Source organism: Somniosus microcephalus, chromosome 23, assembly GCF_052327205.1.
Source record: "Somniosus microcephalus isolate GS21.2 chromosome 23, FLI_Smic_1.0, whole genome shotgun sequence".
NCBI lineage: Eukaryota > Metazoa > Chordata > Chondrichthyes > Squaliformes > Somniosidae > Somniosus > Somniosus microcephalus.
The window spans coordinates 26,585,537-26,601,247 of record NC_141009.1 but is presented as its reverse complement, the minus strand read 5'-3'; the positions used below and the strand labels follow the sequence as shown (position 1 = coordinate 26,601,247).

General features: G+C 40.5%; 1 protein-coding gene across 3 annotated transcripts in view; it reads left to right on the top strand.

Annotated features, from left to right (window-relative positions):
* Window positions 1-15,711, top strand: part of LOC147101755 (uncharacterized) — a 37,377-nt gene that overhangs the window by 18,542 nt on the left and 3,124 nt on the right. The window lies entirely within an intron of this gene.

The window sequence follows — 15,711 nt, the reverse complement described above, 5'->3', positions numbered from 1 at the left end:
GAGACTGGCATATCGAGTGGGCTTGTTAGTGAGGTAGATGGTCCGGCATCTGATCAGTCTCACAGCATGTGAGCAGGAGCAGATAGTGGTGGCAGGGACAGCTAAGAAGGGTGCCGTCCTCTCCAAGGTCTGCTCAGCCGGACAGAGGTGCAGAGCTCTGGGGTTCAGCCTTGAAAAGGAAAATACTGGAGGCACAACAAATGTGTGAGGTATTGGCAGCCTTGCCAGGCACGTTCTCCACTGGCAGGGAGGATGGAGACATCCACTTCCACCATGTGTGGGGTGCTATTGCTGGGGTTTTCCACTGCAATCTACCCTGGAGCGTGTGGCCACCTCCAGGAACACTGCAGCTGGGCCCTCACAACAGGAGTCACCAGCCTTTTCAAACTTGATAGAGTCTTAAAAGGCTGTTCCACCTTAGAGAGGCTGGTGGATGGAGTAGATCGGGCGTCCAAAGCGTGACATCTTCTCCAGTCTGCTCTCCCGTAAACCAGTAGGATGGATGAAGCACAGCCCCATGGGAGGAAGGTTAGTGATATGGGGGTAGTATGTGTCAACCTCTCTCAGGATGTCAGCATGTCTCCTCCGTCGCTACTCCCTCAAACAGTGCCCGACATGGTGTCTGAAATCCAGCTGAACCAGATTGTGCCCTTGTGTCAAGGAGCAGCAGTCTGTAATCAGGCCCTCACAGGCTCCAACACTCGGAGGTCCTTGGCCCTGAGCATCTTAAGTAGATTCACATCAGTCTTCCACCAGCTCTGCTCAAGCCACTGGGGTTACACCTCATAGAAGTGGTAGACCTAGGAAACCATCTATTAAAAAGAGCACTGAGGATTGACACGGGTGTTTAATTTCTTGTGCACATTAAAACCTTTTAAACTTTTATCACTTTGTTGTACATAATGTTTTCAGGGCAAATTCTGGTGTCTGCCTTGTCATTATGTCCTTGATGTGGCAGTTGGTTTAATGATTTTAAGGTGATGAAATAGAGTCTTCATAAACTATGCTGTGAAGGTTGCAGGACTGTTAGTGCAAGGGGGTCTGGTCACAAAAGACTGGGAGGAGAAAGGTGTGTCTAAATGAAGCACTAAATGAGCTATCATTGGATCCCTTGCATCTCGGGCCACAAGATGTTCCTCATGCTCTTCTTCGTGTCTTCCAACGTGCTTTTCACCCTCCTCTCATCAGATAATAAATCATGCTGGCCTTCTTCCTCCTGCACCACCAGTCCTCTCTGTTGAGCTCTGTTATGGAGGACGCAGCCTACCACAATGATTCTTGATGCTCTGGCTGGCAAATATTGCAGGGAGCCCCCTAGTCCTAGCAAGGCACCTGAACCTTAACTGAAGCATCCTGATAGCCTGCTCAATGACTCACCTTGTGGTGATGTGCCTGCTGTATATCTGTTTTTCTCTGGAGTGGTGGAGTTTTGAAGGGGTGTCATCAGCCATGGTAGAAGGGGGTATCCCTTGTTCCCAAGCAGAGATCCTTTAAGATTGCTCCCAGATTGGAATATTGTGGGGGGATATTGGATTGCCTTAAAATGAAGGCATCATGGCACCTTCCTGGATAGCAGGCACATACTTGCATGAACCCCTTCTTGTGAATACATACAAGCTATACATATATTGAGTGGAAGCCCTTCTGGTTAACAAAAGATCCTGGCTAGTCACAAGGTGCCTTGATGACTACATGTGTGCAGTCAGTCGCACCCTGCACTTGTGGAAAGCCAGCTACAGCTGCGAAACCCAAGGCTGTCTTGGTCTGACTGCTGTCATCAGTTCCAAATGAAATGTTTCGGCTGTCCTTGGCAAATCGAGCATTTGTAACCTACCTGATGCACTTGTGGGTGGCTGACTGATGGCCCTCGAGAGGTTCCCCATGGCAACCTGGAAGGTTCCAGTGGTGTAAAAGTTGAGGTTACTTTCACTGCCACTGGCATGATATGGCTCCCCGGTCCAGCAGCAGCAAGTCTTCTTCCAGGAGGCTGCAGAGGCTACCTGCCTTGACAATCTCAGCCTCCTGATGCACTGCTTCTCAGACAGGTCAAGGAATCCGATCCTTGGTCTGTATACTCTGCACATGTCCCCATAGCTGCTGTCTGCTAGGAGGCCCTCCTGACGCTCCTGCTTCTTCCTCCCCCTCCTCACTCCAACAGAGTGCTGCTAGTTTTTCTGACTTCTTAGCAAAAAGTCCTTCAATTCCACAAAAGCACAACACTAACTACAAGGTCACAGCCCACAATGAACTGAAAAAGCGCCCGAGAATGTTGCAGCTTTACATCTGGCATACTGAACAGTGCCGATCCAATCTCACCAGGGTCCCCCTGGGTGATAATGCCGACTTTCGTGTTTCCCGTGTAGCTGCAGTTAAGATAATATCAGGTCCTAATTGCACCATAGGACCCCGATTTACATGTTATTCATGAAACTCTCGCTTCATCGCTGCGATGATATGCCGTTATTAAAATATAGGCGAATGGGAATATGGCAGGGTGGAGCTGGGTGCTATACAGCTCATGGTGTAGGGGGCAACATATTGGCATGGATGGATAGAAGATTGGCTAGCTAACAGGAAACAGAGAGTAGGCATAAATGGGTCATTTTCTGATTGGCAAGATGTAACGAGTGGTGTGCCACAGGGATCAGTGCTGGGGCCTCAACTTTTTACAATTTATATAAATGACTTGGATGAAGGAACTGAAGGTATGGTTGCTAAATTTGCTGATGACACAAAGATAGAAAAGTAAATTGTGAAGAGGACATGAGGAGGCTACAAAGGGATATAGATAGGTTAAGTGAGTGGGCAAAGATCTGGCAAATGGAGTATAATGTGGGAAAATGTGAAGTTGTCCATTTTGGCAGGAAGAATAAAAAAGAAGCATATTATCTAAATGGTGAGAAATTGCAGAGCTCTGAGATGCAGAGGGATCTGGGTGTCCTAGTGCAAGAATCACAAAAGGTTACTATGCAGGTACAGCAAGTAATTAGGAAAGCTAATAGAATGTTATTGTTTATTGCGAGGGGAATTGAATACAAAAGTAGGGAGGTTATGCTTCAGTTATACAGGGCATTGGTGAGACCACATCTGGAGTACTGTGTACAGTATTGGTCTCCTTATTTAAGGAAGGATGTAAATACGCTGGAAGCAGTTCAGAGAAGGTTTACTAGACTAATACCTGGAATGGGCGGGTTGTCTTATGAGGAAAGGTTGGACAGGCTAGGCTTGTATCTGCTGGAGCTTAGAAGAGTAAGAGGTGACTTGATTGAAACATATAAGATCCTGAGGGGTCTGGACAGGGTGGATGTGGAGAGGATGTTTCCTCTTGTGAGAGAATCTAGAACTAGGGGTCACTGTTTAAAAATAAGGGGTCGCCCATTTAAGACAGAGATGAGGAGAATTTTTTTCTCAGAGGGTCGAGAGTCTTTGGAACTCTCTTCCTCAGAGGGCGGTGGAAGTAGAGTCTTTGAATATTTTTAAGGCAGAGGTAGATAGATTCTTGGTAAGCAAGGGGGTGAAAAGTTATTGGGGGTAGGCAGGAATGTGGAGTAATCAGATCAGCCATGATCTTATTGAATGGCGGAGCAGGCTTGATGGGCCGAGTGGCCTACTCCTGCTCCTATGTTCGTATGTATTAACCCCTTGCCTGACCCTTACCTGCTCGCCTTAAAAAGCAGGAGCTCTAGGGTAATAATCTCTGGATTATTGCCCAAACAACAAATTGGCATAGAAGCAGACAGATCAGGAGAATTAACACGTGGCTAAAGGGCTGGTGTGGGAAAGAGGGGTTCCTTTTCATGGGACACTGGCACCATGGGACAGACTCCACCTGAACCAGGATGGGACTCGTGTCCTAGCGGAAAGGGTAAATAGGGAGGTGGCAAAGGCTTTAAACTAGTAAGAAGTGGGGGAGGAATCTACAAGAAACATAAGCAGCCTAAATATAAACAAAGCAGGAAAAGTGAGCATAGGAAAGAATAAAGTAAGGGAGGACATTGATGGCAAGGGGGCAAATAAAGTTATAGAACAGAAGTCTAAAAAGATGGTTAAACATAAAATAAGAGGAAATCCTATTAAAAATGACTTAAACTGTCTGTACAGCAATGCACACAGTGTCCGTAATAAAATGGGGAGCTGGAGGCAATCATGCATTGGGAGGAATCAGACATAGTAGAGATCACTGAGACATGGCTACAGAAAAATCAGGACTGAAAATTAAACATTGCAGGGTATAACATATTTAGAAAAGATAGAGGGGGAAAGGGGGAGGTGGAGTAGCTGTACATATTAGGGATAACAATGGCAGTGGAAAAAAGGGACGTAGATATCAGCAAGACAAAAATAGAATCCATATGGATAGCGATAAAAGATAATAATAGGCGTAATCTACAGCCCACCTAATAGTGGAAGGGAGGTGGAGGAAGAAATGTACAAACAAATTAGAGAAATGAGTAAAAAACATAGAATAATAATCATGGGGGATTTCAACTACCCTGATATTAATTGGACAGAAGAGGTAGGTAAAGGGGATAAGGGAATGGAGTTCCTATAATGTCTACAGGACTCCTTTCTAACCCAATATGTAAAAAGCCCAATAAGGGAGAATTCGCTATTGGATCTAGTTATGGGGAATGAGCCAGAGCAGATAAGAGAAGTAAAAGTAGGGGAATATATAGGCAATAGTGACCATAATATAATACACTTTAAGATGATAATAGAGAAGGACATAAGTATGACAAAAAACAGGTTAATAGATTGAAGAAAAGCTGATTTTGAGGGGCTGAGAATGGAACTTGGAAAGATAAGATGGGCAACGATGTAGAACGACAATGGGAAACATTTAAAACGGCGTTGAAGAGAGTGCAGGAAAAATATATTCCGCTAAAAGGAAAGAACAAACTAAACACTAATGAGACTCCATTGATGAATAAAGACATAAGACAACAATTGAGAAGTACATACACAGCAGAGGAGTGCATGATAAGAGAGAATATGAAGGGATTAGGAGAGAAGTAAAAAAAAACAATTAGGAAGGCAAAGAGGAACTATGAAATTAAATTATCATGGAAGATAAAACAAAATAGTAAAATATTTTAAAGGCACATCAATAAAAAAAAGGTTTGGATGGGAATAGGGCCATGAAGGGATAGACAGGACAATACCACAGGTATTGACATACCATAGGGAGATGACAGAAATATTAAATTATTTTGTTTCGGTATTTACCAGGGAGATAGAATAGGTGGACATGACATTGGATGATATGAGTAATGTGATAAGTGCATTTAAAATAAAAAAAGGGGATATATTAAATAAACTAATCAAACTCAAAAGAGGATAAAAACCCTGGTCCGGATGGATTGCATCCACGCATTTTAAAAGAATCTAGGGAAGAGATAACAGAGGCATTACTACACATATTTAATAATTCATTAGAAAAAGGTGTAGTGCCAGAGGACTGGCAGACAGCAAATATAATACCTATATTTAAGAAGGGGAATAGAACATGTCCAGGGAATTATAGACCAGTCAGCTTAACATCGATGGTAGGAAAAATAATGGAATCCCTACTAAAGGAGAGAATAGAAGAACATTTAGAAACAAAAAGTATAATAATGACTAGTTCGCATGAATTTCAAAAGGTAAAATCTTGCTTGACCAACCTATTGAATTTTTTGAAGAGGTAACAGAGAATAGACAATGGTAATGCAGTAGATGTAATTTATCTAGATTTTCAAAAGGCCTTCAATATGGTACCCCATAATAGACTAATGAATAAGGTCAGAGAATGCGGAGTCAGGGGACAAGTAGCAGAACAGATTGCTAGCTGGCTTCAAGACAGAAAGCAGAGATTAGGAGTAAAGGGTAGCTATTTACAGTGGCAGAAGGTGGGTAGTGGTGTTCCACAAGGATCAGTGCTGGGACCTCTGCTGTTCACAATTTACATTAACGATTTAGACTTCGGAATCAAAAACAATTTCTAAATTTGCGGATGATATCAAATTGGGGGGGTAGTCAATGCTGAGGGTGACTGCAACAAATTACAGGAGGACATTAATAAACTTGCAGAATGAGCAAATAATTGGCAAATGAAGTTCAACACAAATAAATGTGAGGTATTACATTTTGGTAGGAAGAATAGGGAGGTCACTTATCACTTGGAGGCTGCGAGTCTAGGTGGGGTAGAGGAACAAAGGGATCTCGGAGTACAAATACGCAAATCACTAAAAGTTGTGCCACAGGTTAGCAAGGCCATAAAAAAAGCAAACCAAGCACTAGGGTTTATTTCTAGAAGGATAGAATTGAAAAGTAGGGAAGTTATGCTAAACCTGTATCAAACCTTGGTTAGGCCACACTTAGAGTCTTCTTCTTAGGCAGTCCCTCGGAACCGAGGATGACTTGCTTCCGCATTAAAAATGAGTTCTCAGGTGACTGAGTCCAATGCGGGACCTACAGTCCCTGCATACAGTTCTGGTCGCCATATTATAAAAAGGATATAGAGGCACTGGAGAGGATGCAGAGAAGATTTACAAGGATGATAACAGAAATGCGAGGGTATACATATCAGGAAAGGATGAACAGGCTGGGTCTCTTTTCTCTTGAAAAAAGACTGAGGGGTGACCTATTAGAGGTCTTTAAAATTATGAAATGTTTTAATGGAGTGGATAGAGAGCGAATGTTTCCACTTGTTGGGAAGAGCATAACTAGAGGCCATCAATATAAGATAGTCACCAAGAAATCCAATAGGGAATTCAGAAGAAACTTCTTTACCCAAAGAGTGGTGAGAATGTGGAACTCGCTACCACAGGGAGTGGTTGAAGCGAACAGTATTGATGCATTTAAGGGGAGGCTGAAGAAGCATATGAGGGAGAAGGGAATAGAGGCTTACGCTGATAGATTTAGATGAGGAAAGACGGGAGGAGGCTTGAGTGGAGCATAAATGCCGACATGGACTGGTTGGGCTGAATGGCCTGTTTCTGTGCTGTATATCCTATGTAATCCTATGTCTGATGAGGTGGTAGATTGCAAGGACAGAGAGGTTGAGGCAAGGTTTTTTTGAGGAAGGGGGGTAATGAAGGAGGTTCTGAAAGGAAGGGTCAGTGCCTGAGGATAGTGCCTTGTCAGCTAGCATAGGGACCAGGAAAGGAAGTTGAGTGGTCAGCAGTTTAATGGGGTCAAGGGAACAGAAAGTGAATTGCATGGACAGTATTAGCTTGGAGAGGACATGAGAGATGGATGGGAGAAAAAGTAAAAAGAGATATGGGTTCAGGGCTAGGGCAGGGTAGAGGTTTGACTTGGTGGGCAGGGTGGGGGGGGAGGGGAGTGGGAAGCAGCAGCGGCAGCTGAATGGATGGTCTCAATCTTAGTGATGAAGTCCATGAGGTCCTTGCAGTTGTTGGAAGTGAGGGTACGGGGCAGGGGAGAGGGGTTTAAGGGGACGGTTGGTAGTGGAGAAATGATATGCTCCAGCCAGATCAGATGATGGCTGGGTAAACCAATTACGCTCAAGAAAGTGCCCCTTGGTCTTCAAAGGAAGTTGGGGACCATACCAGGGGAATGACTGGATGGGAGAGAGCAAAGGATTTTCATAATACAAGGACACCAAAGATAAGGGAGTGGTTGACCTGATCAAAAGATGCAGAAGTATAGTGACGATTGGAAGGCAAAGGCTAGGTAGTTGAAAGTGCAGTTGTAATTCCCTTGGGGAGAAGCTTTTTTTCCAGGGATGGATGCAGAAGGAAGTGGAATTGTAAAGTGATGTGGGTGGTGAGTGATACAAGGAAGTGGTTGGAGATGGTCTTGTCAGAGGTAGCAAGGTCGCCCTTTTAAATCTGTCAATTGATTCTAAATCGCTGGAAGACTGTTCCACAGATCCACCAGAGTGTGGGAAAAAGCAGTTTTTACTAATTCCTAACTTTAGTCAAATTTGTGTATTTTGTATTTGGGTCCTCTATGCCTATGCTGATTATCTAAGCTCTATATAGGTTGATTACTTCAATCTTATCTATATCTTTCATAAAATTTAAAGACCTGCATCATATCTGCCCTCAGTCTTTTCTTCAATACGTTTTGTCACTCAAGATCTTCACAACTTAAAAGTTCCTTAAAGTCTGGAATAATACTGAACACTCTTCTCCAGAGTGAAAAGCTTTATTAACAATTGGAATTTAAAAAGTTTATAAACCCAATGGAAACAAAAAAATGTATAGTTAAAATAATATCTTTAGTCTTCTCTTGACAACGGTGAAAGCCAGACATGAATTCTGCATGTAATCTGATATTTTGGACTCTGCGACTTGATGATGAGAAATTAGTATTTAATGGACAATATCCCTTCTGTTCAACAGAACTGAACTGTTTATAGAATGGCTGCTCAGAAAAGGACAGAGTTGCAAATGAGACATTGTAACAGTTACATGCAGCATTCCTAATCATGGTCTAGAGTGTTAGAGATTAGTCAGGCAATTTTTGGCAGCTTACATAAATGTAACAGTTGTTACACTCACACTTTACAGTACTTAGTGAGTGAAGATACACCCAAGGGAAATTATCCACAAAGATGAATACCAGATATTTATAAAGAGAGAATTATATTTTAAAGTATTGGAGAGAATCCACTACCAGACAATACCAAACAGCATTTTTATTTTGTTTTCTAGATGTTGGTAAAGTACCTTTCAGCTAACAGAAAACATTTGCTGTGATACGGCACAACTCTGGTAGTGAGATTTCCAGTGTTTTTAATGGAGGCCAAACATTGGTTTGCTGCACAGACATCTGATCTCCCAATTGAGAAATAAAAATCACAATTGAGTAAGTTAAATGTAAAAAATAGCAAAGGATAATGAATAGTCAAAGGTGCTAGATCATAAAAAAGGCAACGTTTGGTGTGATAAGAGGAGATCTGACCCAATTTAACTGGCAGAAAAGTTAGCAATCGGGACAATTTATCAGCAGTGGAGAATCTTCAAATATTAGTTGGATAGATATATTCTTATTAGGATAAAAGGGGTGAAACTAAGGATAAAGTCTGTAGATAAATAGAAAAATGAAAACTAAACTGAAATTTAAAAAGGGAGCCTATGACAAAACTTGGGCTGACAATGCTAAAGAAAATTATGAGTAAATATAAAAAGTGGAGAGGTGTATGGGGAGATTAGATGGACTAAAAAGGAACATGAACAAGGCTAGTGGATAATATTAGAAGCAAATAATAAGTTTTTTAAATAAGATTTTAAAGTAAAATAGTTATATACAGGGTAGGTCCATTCAAGGACAATAGGGGAAATCTAATGGTAGAGGATGAAGGTATGACAGAGGTATATTAAATAAATATTTTAAGTCAGTCTTTACAAATGATGGTGGAAGTGAGATATGTAGGTGGACCAGAGGAGGATATGCAACTGTAGAAAAGGAATTGGCTCTGAAAAAAAATAGTAGAACTCAAGATGGATAAGTCACCAGGCCCTATTGTATCCTAGCCTGGATAGATAAAGAGTATGCAGTAAATGTGATCTATATAGATCTTCAGAAGGTGTGTGATAAGGTGGTTCACAAGAAACTTATTACAAAAATTCAGGCATATGATGCAAGAGGAAATGTAGCAGCACAGAAAGAAAGTTGGTTGATCGAAGGAAAACAAATGGTTAGGGTGAATGCGTGTTGCTCAGATTGGATAAAGGTTGGAAGTGATATATCCCGGTGTCAGTGCTGGGTTCACTTTTGTTCTCGGTATATATAGATGATTTAGACTTGGGCAAAGGGAACACAATATCCAAATTTGCAAACAACACAAAAGTAAGGGGTTTGGCGAATAATGAGGAGGACTATAAAAGACATACATTAGTGGAAAAGAGGAAATGCTGATCTGCCACAATTGATCTACAAAATTACTGTTTTGCAGTTTCTAAATGGCAATCTTTCCACAAAACTCTCTTGAAATTCTCCAGAATTGTCTGTATATATAAAACATACTGGAGCAATTCAATATTTACATCATCTTCAATTTTCCTGAAGTGCTGCTGAACTGCCCTCACTTTACTGCACTCTTTCCCCAGGAAAATGTGATATCATTGAACAAGAGAGAGGTGAAGGGGTCCTAAACACTGATTTTGAATATGCAGATGTGATTGTAGGAGCAGGAGGGTAGAAGGAGAATAACATCTACAAATTATCTGCCTATAAATCAATCTTAGTCCCTTGCTTTGCAATTTTGCTGAAGAGAGCATAAAATGCAGTCCTATGATATTTGTGTATTATATTGAAGTGTATAATCGTGATTGCCCCATAATGCAGAAATGTAACCTGTAAAACTCAACAGTCTTATAATATTGAGAGTCTAAGGGCAGAGGGCTACTTGTACAGCGTCAGTTACACCAAAAACCTGCAACCCCAAACTTTTATCTTCAACTGAAAAACATGCGTTGGCACATCATACATTTAAGAAAGATTGCTGTGCCATAAGTTGAGAATGTAATTTTCTATTCAAAGGGTTAATGCCTCACTACTGGCACAAACCATGGAAGATTTATGACTTGAATGCAAACCAGTTACTGGTGGTTTTCTAGATGCAATTACCATAAGTGCAATGTACAATTCTGCGGTGTTTTTTTTAAAAAGGAAATTCCAGGCTCCAAGCAATTTTGCTATTCATCCTCTCCAATATCCATTTCCTGGCACTAAAATGCATCTTTAACAGCAAAAACTGTTTCAAAGTGAATATTCCCCATTTACTGCTTTGGAGAGATCAACAACAACTTCTTGAAAGATTGTGATGCAGTTTCACCCAGCAATATGACAGAAAAATAAAAATAAATTTCTGTGAGCTTTATTTAAAACATTTGCAGCAGTGCAGGATAACCATCGACAATCCGTAAATCATAATGGCTCAGAATTTGCAGTGGGTAGTATCAGCAAACAAACAGTGTTCGCCGTTATCACCCCTTTAAAACTGACCGCAACTTCAGGATTTAGCGCCTGCGCATCCTAACACGGAAATCCTGAAGTTGCGGTCAGGCATTCACTGCTCCAAAACTGGCTACAGGGAGCAGTGACCCCCCCCATCCCCATAGCCAGCAATCAGTGAAATCAGTGAAACTGACGAAAACGTCGGCTTTTCCGTGGTAATATCGCTGTTAAATACCTCATTAGAAGTTAGACCTTGTTGGATTAGGTGTAACTGGGGTTTTTAACAGCATATTGAGTGCTAAACAAATGTTATGGCCCTGAAAAACTGATTTTAATTTTGTGGAGTGTCAAATTTCTGCATTATAATAAAAATTACAATTTAAGAAACTTCAAAAAATTATATATTTTTAAAAGTTTGTTCATATTTATTTCATGTTTACCTTTTCCCCATGTGAGAGCCCCAATGTTTGTTTTGCTCTCTATAATATTTTTTAAAAGTCAGAATGAAAGGAGCTTCTTCACTTCCTGGTTCCCTGTCTGAGAATTCTGCATTGTGATTGGCTAATTAGACAGCTTGTTGATATCACAGGAGCTCGCGCTATGGAATTCCCACTACACTGCACTGATCTCAATTGCACGTCGAAAAAGCCAAGCTTCTCGCCAGAGATCGTGAGATCTTTGTGGGCAGCTTTCTTCGGGGCCAGTGGCAAACACCTTTGCTTCGCCGTTGACCACAAATTACATGCCCTTATTACTTTTTTTAAAACATAATAAACTCAACGTAATAAACTCCAAGAGAATAAAAGTCCTATTTCATTTTAACCACCAATTTCATCAGCAGTATCAGGGCACAAAAGCCTACAAATGAACTCGGCAAAGCAGAAAATAGCTCTTAACATTCAATGGGGAAACAATCATTTTGAAATGTTAAAAATGAATTGGTGCCAGAAGTAGACATTATAGGAATCGTCTGGTTGCAGAGAAGGCAGTTGGAATCTGAAGTTTTCCTTTAGCTATTTTTCAAACTGAATTGAGATTTGTTTAGCATTTCTTTAAATCCAATACAGTACAGATAATGTAAATGCGTCATATTAGCAACTAGTGTGAGAAGGCAGTGTCAATTAAAACTGCATATACAAAGATCAGACAGAAAAAGTGCAATTATAAATTGCACAATAATGAACAAAATTGTTCAGTGTCAACTTAATTAAACATGACTGTTTTTTGTAATTTATTTACAAAAAACATTTAATTTACTCAACAATAATTACATACAGGTATAGAGACAATATTATGATATGTACAAATGTGTTAAGATAGTATAAAAGTAACAGTGGCCACAAAATAATGATGATCGCCGAATAGGAATGCAATCAATGAAACCAAAAATGCAGATAACAGACAATTTTTTTGATTCATGGAATTTACTTTCAACAAGCCAAATTCACAATAGATTCTGATAAACACGTTAAAATCCCATTTCCAATTTAAGCAATCTAATTAAAAAGACTAATTTCTGTGATTATTATAAACCATAACTGGATTAATTAAGGGTATGCCCACTACTCAGACTTATACAATAGATTTAGGAGTATTTAGTTTGATAATACACCACAAAATGTGTCAACTGTGGTTCAGTTGGTAGCACCCTTGTCTCTGAGTCAGAAGGTTGTGGGTTCAAGTCTCACTCCAGAGACTTAAGCACAGAAATCTAGGCTGACACTCCAGTGCAGTACTGAGGGAGTGCTGCACTGTTGGAGGTGCCGTCTTTCGGATGAGACGTTCAACCAAGGCCCCGTCTGCTCTCTCTGGTGGACATAAAAGATTGAAGAAGAGCAGGGGAGTTATCCCCGGTGTCCTGGCCAATATTTATCCCTCAATCAACATAACAAAAGCAGATCATCTGGTCATTACCACATTGCTGTTTGTGGGAGCTTGCCAAGTGCAAATTGGCTGCTGCGTTTCCTACATTACAACATTGACTACACTTCAAAAGTACTTCATTGGCTGTAAAACGCTTTGGGACATCTGGTGGTTGTGAAAGGTGCTGTATAAATCCAAGTCTTTTTTATATCGAGTGCACAGTGCAGAAACAGGCCATTCGAGCCAACTGGTCTATGCTGGCATTTATGCTCCACACGAGCCTTCTCCCACCCTACTTCATCTAACCTTATCAGCATATCCTTCTATTCCTTTCTCCCTTGTGCTTATCTAGCTTACCCTTAAATGCATCTATGCCATTTGCCTCAACTACTCCTTATGGTAGCGCGTTTCACATCGTGCCACTCTTTAGGTAATGAAGTTTCTCCTGAATTCCCTCTTGGATTTATTAGTGACTATCTTATATTTATGGCCTCTAGTTTTCCCCACAAGTGGTAACCCTATCAAACTCTTTCATTATCTCAGAGACCTCTATCAGGTCATGCCTCAGCCTTTTCTAGAGAAAAGAGCCCAGCCTGTTCATCCTTTCCTGATAAGAATATCTTTCTCGGTTCTGGTATCATCCTTTTGGATCTTTTTTGCACCTTCTCCGATGCCTCTATATCCTTGTTATAATAGAGACCAGAACTTTGTACAGTATTCCAAGTATGGTTTAACCAAGGTTCTCTACAAGTTTAACATAACTCCTCTGCTTTTCAGTTCTGTCCCTCTAGAATTGAACCCAAGTGTTTGGTTTACTTTTTTTATGTCCTTATTAACCTTCGTCACTACTTTTAGTGATTTGTCTATCTGTGCCTCTCAATATGTTTGCTCCTCTATCCCATTCAGACTCTTCGTATCCAAGCAGTATATGACCTCCTTATTCTTCCCACCAAAATGCACCACCCCACACTTATCTATTTTGAAATTAATTTACCAATTACTCGCCCATTTTGCAAGCTTATTAATGTCTTCCTGTATTTTGTCACGTTCTTGCTTTGTATTAACTACACCTCCCAATTTGGTGTCATCTGCAAATTTTGAAATTGTACTTCCGATTCCCGAGTCCAAATCATGAATGTAAATTGTGACTTAACATTGGTTCCAGCTGTACAGGCAATTTAATTTGCTTTTATTAATTGTTCCCCTCACTTCATTTTTAAGTCCTTTTATACTTGTATTCTATAACTGTATCTGTTCCCTGACCGATTATGTTAGCCTTATTCTTTACCTTGGTCTGACTAAATCCATCCCCCCCCCACAACCTGTCTTACTAATTTAAAGTCCTATCTACAACCCTATTTACCCTTTTCACTAGGAAACTGGTCCCATTCCGGTTCCGGTGGAGCCTGTCCCAGCAGTACAGCTCCTCCCTGTCCCAAATATATACATTTATGGGATAGGTCATGCTAAAATATATATTTTTAACATAAATTTCTCTGTTAAGGTCTCTACTGTTACTGTGCTTCCTCCCTTTTGTTAGTCTCATAGAACAGTCTAAGCTGAAGGCTTAACCATGACCACAATTAATATTACTCCCTGATCCTTCAATAAAACATTGAACACTCTCGGTGGGGGTGGAAGCGAAGGACTGACCATGTCCATTTCTCCCCTTTTTCTCCTACACATTCCTGAGTAACAGGATTATGTTACCATGATGAAATGTTTCCATTAGTGACCTGAATGAAAACTGGTGAAGATGCCAGAGTTCAAATGATCGTCAACACTAGGATTTTGACCTTCTGGATTGAGAGTGTAGTGTTCGTCCAAATGCAACACATTCCTCCAGTAGGTTGTTTACAAGACAAAAAGTTAGCATAACCACATAACATGGATACTTGTAAAGATGTGCACAACAGGGAGCTGGGAGCGCTATGTTAGAGTGATGTCACATTCTTGTTAGTGCAGTGGTTCTTGCTTTGTGTATATCTACTGAGAGTAATGTGGCAGATTCATGTACAAAAATATACATTTAACAGAGATAATCAAATACACTTTAAAAACACAACAATAAACCAATTAAAATAAAGCACACTTTATTTGTGTTTAATAATCCAGTCAAGAAAGATTCATAATACAGAACTCCATTATCATAAAATGATTAGATTTAGCACGATTGGTAAAACATTTACTAATTTAGTTTTTTTTTTGCCTTCTCCAGTTTTCTCCCCTTACCCCCCTCTCCTGAAAGACTCGTACTGGGGTATAGTTTCACTACTACCGGTTGTTAAAATCCTTATACACGATGATCGAGTTTTAACGAGGCAGCCATCAAAACAAAACCTGAACAAAAATTGCATCATTTTTGTCACATCTCATCTGAAGAGAAAGAAAGATTCATGCTGGGAAACAGTTTCAGTGGTACTGGCAGTGCCATAGTACTTTACCAAAGTGACTACTTTTCACGTGAACTAGGACACAGTGTTGATGGGCTATTTGACTCTATAGGCCATCACAGCTGAGCCTGTTCCTGTTCTAAAATTCACATAAGCATTTTAGTAGTGGAGAGGGTGGGGGCATTTAATAGCAATCAGAAGCAGAATTGATGGCTCTCCATTCTGCCCCTTCTCAAGCTCACGGGTGTGTGGCCAATTATCATGCCCACACTCCTCCCATCTTCACTCTGATGAAGATCAGCTTAACTCAGCACACACCAGAAATTAAATCCGAGGCCTTTGTAATATGTATGGCTGAGTACCACACCATACAATTCATTAACACATTAAGCTATCACCCCTTCAAAAATGTCTGTGGAACATTATATGTTAAAATGTCGTGTATTTTCCAGGAGCATATGTTTATAAAGTTGTTAGTGTAAATGAAAATTGTTAGCAACAGAATGAATGGTGAAAAAGCTGGCATTGTCATTTGAGAAATCTTTGT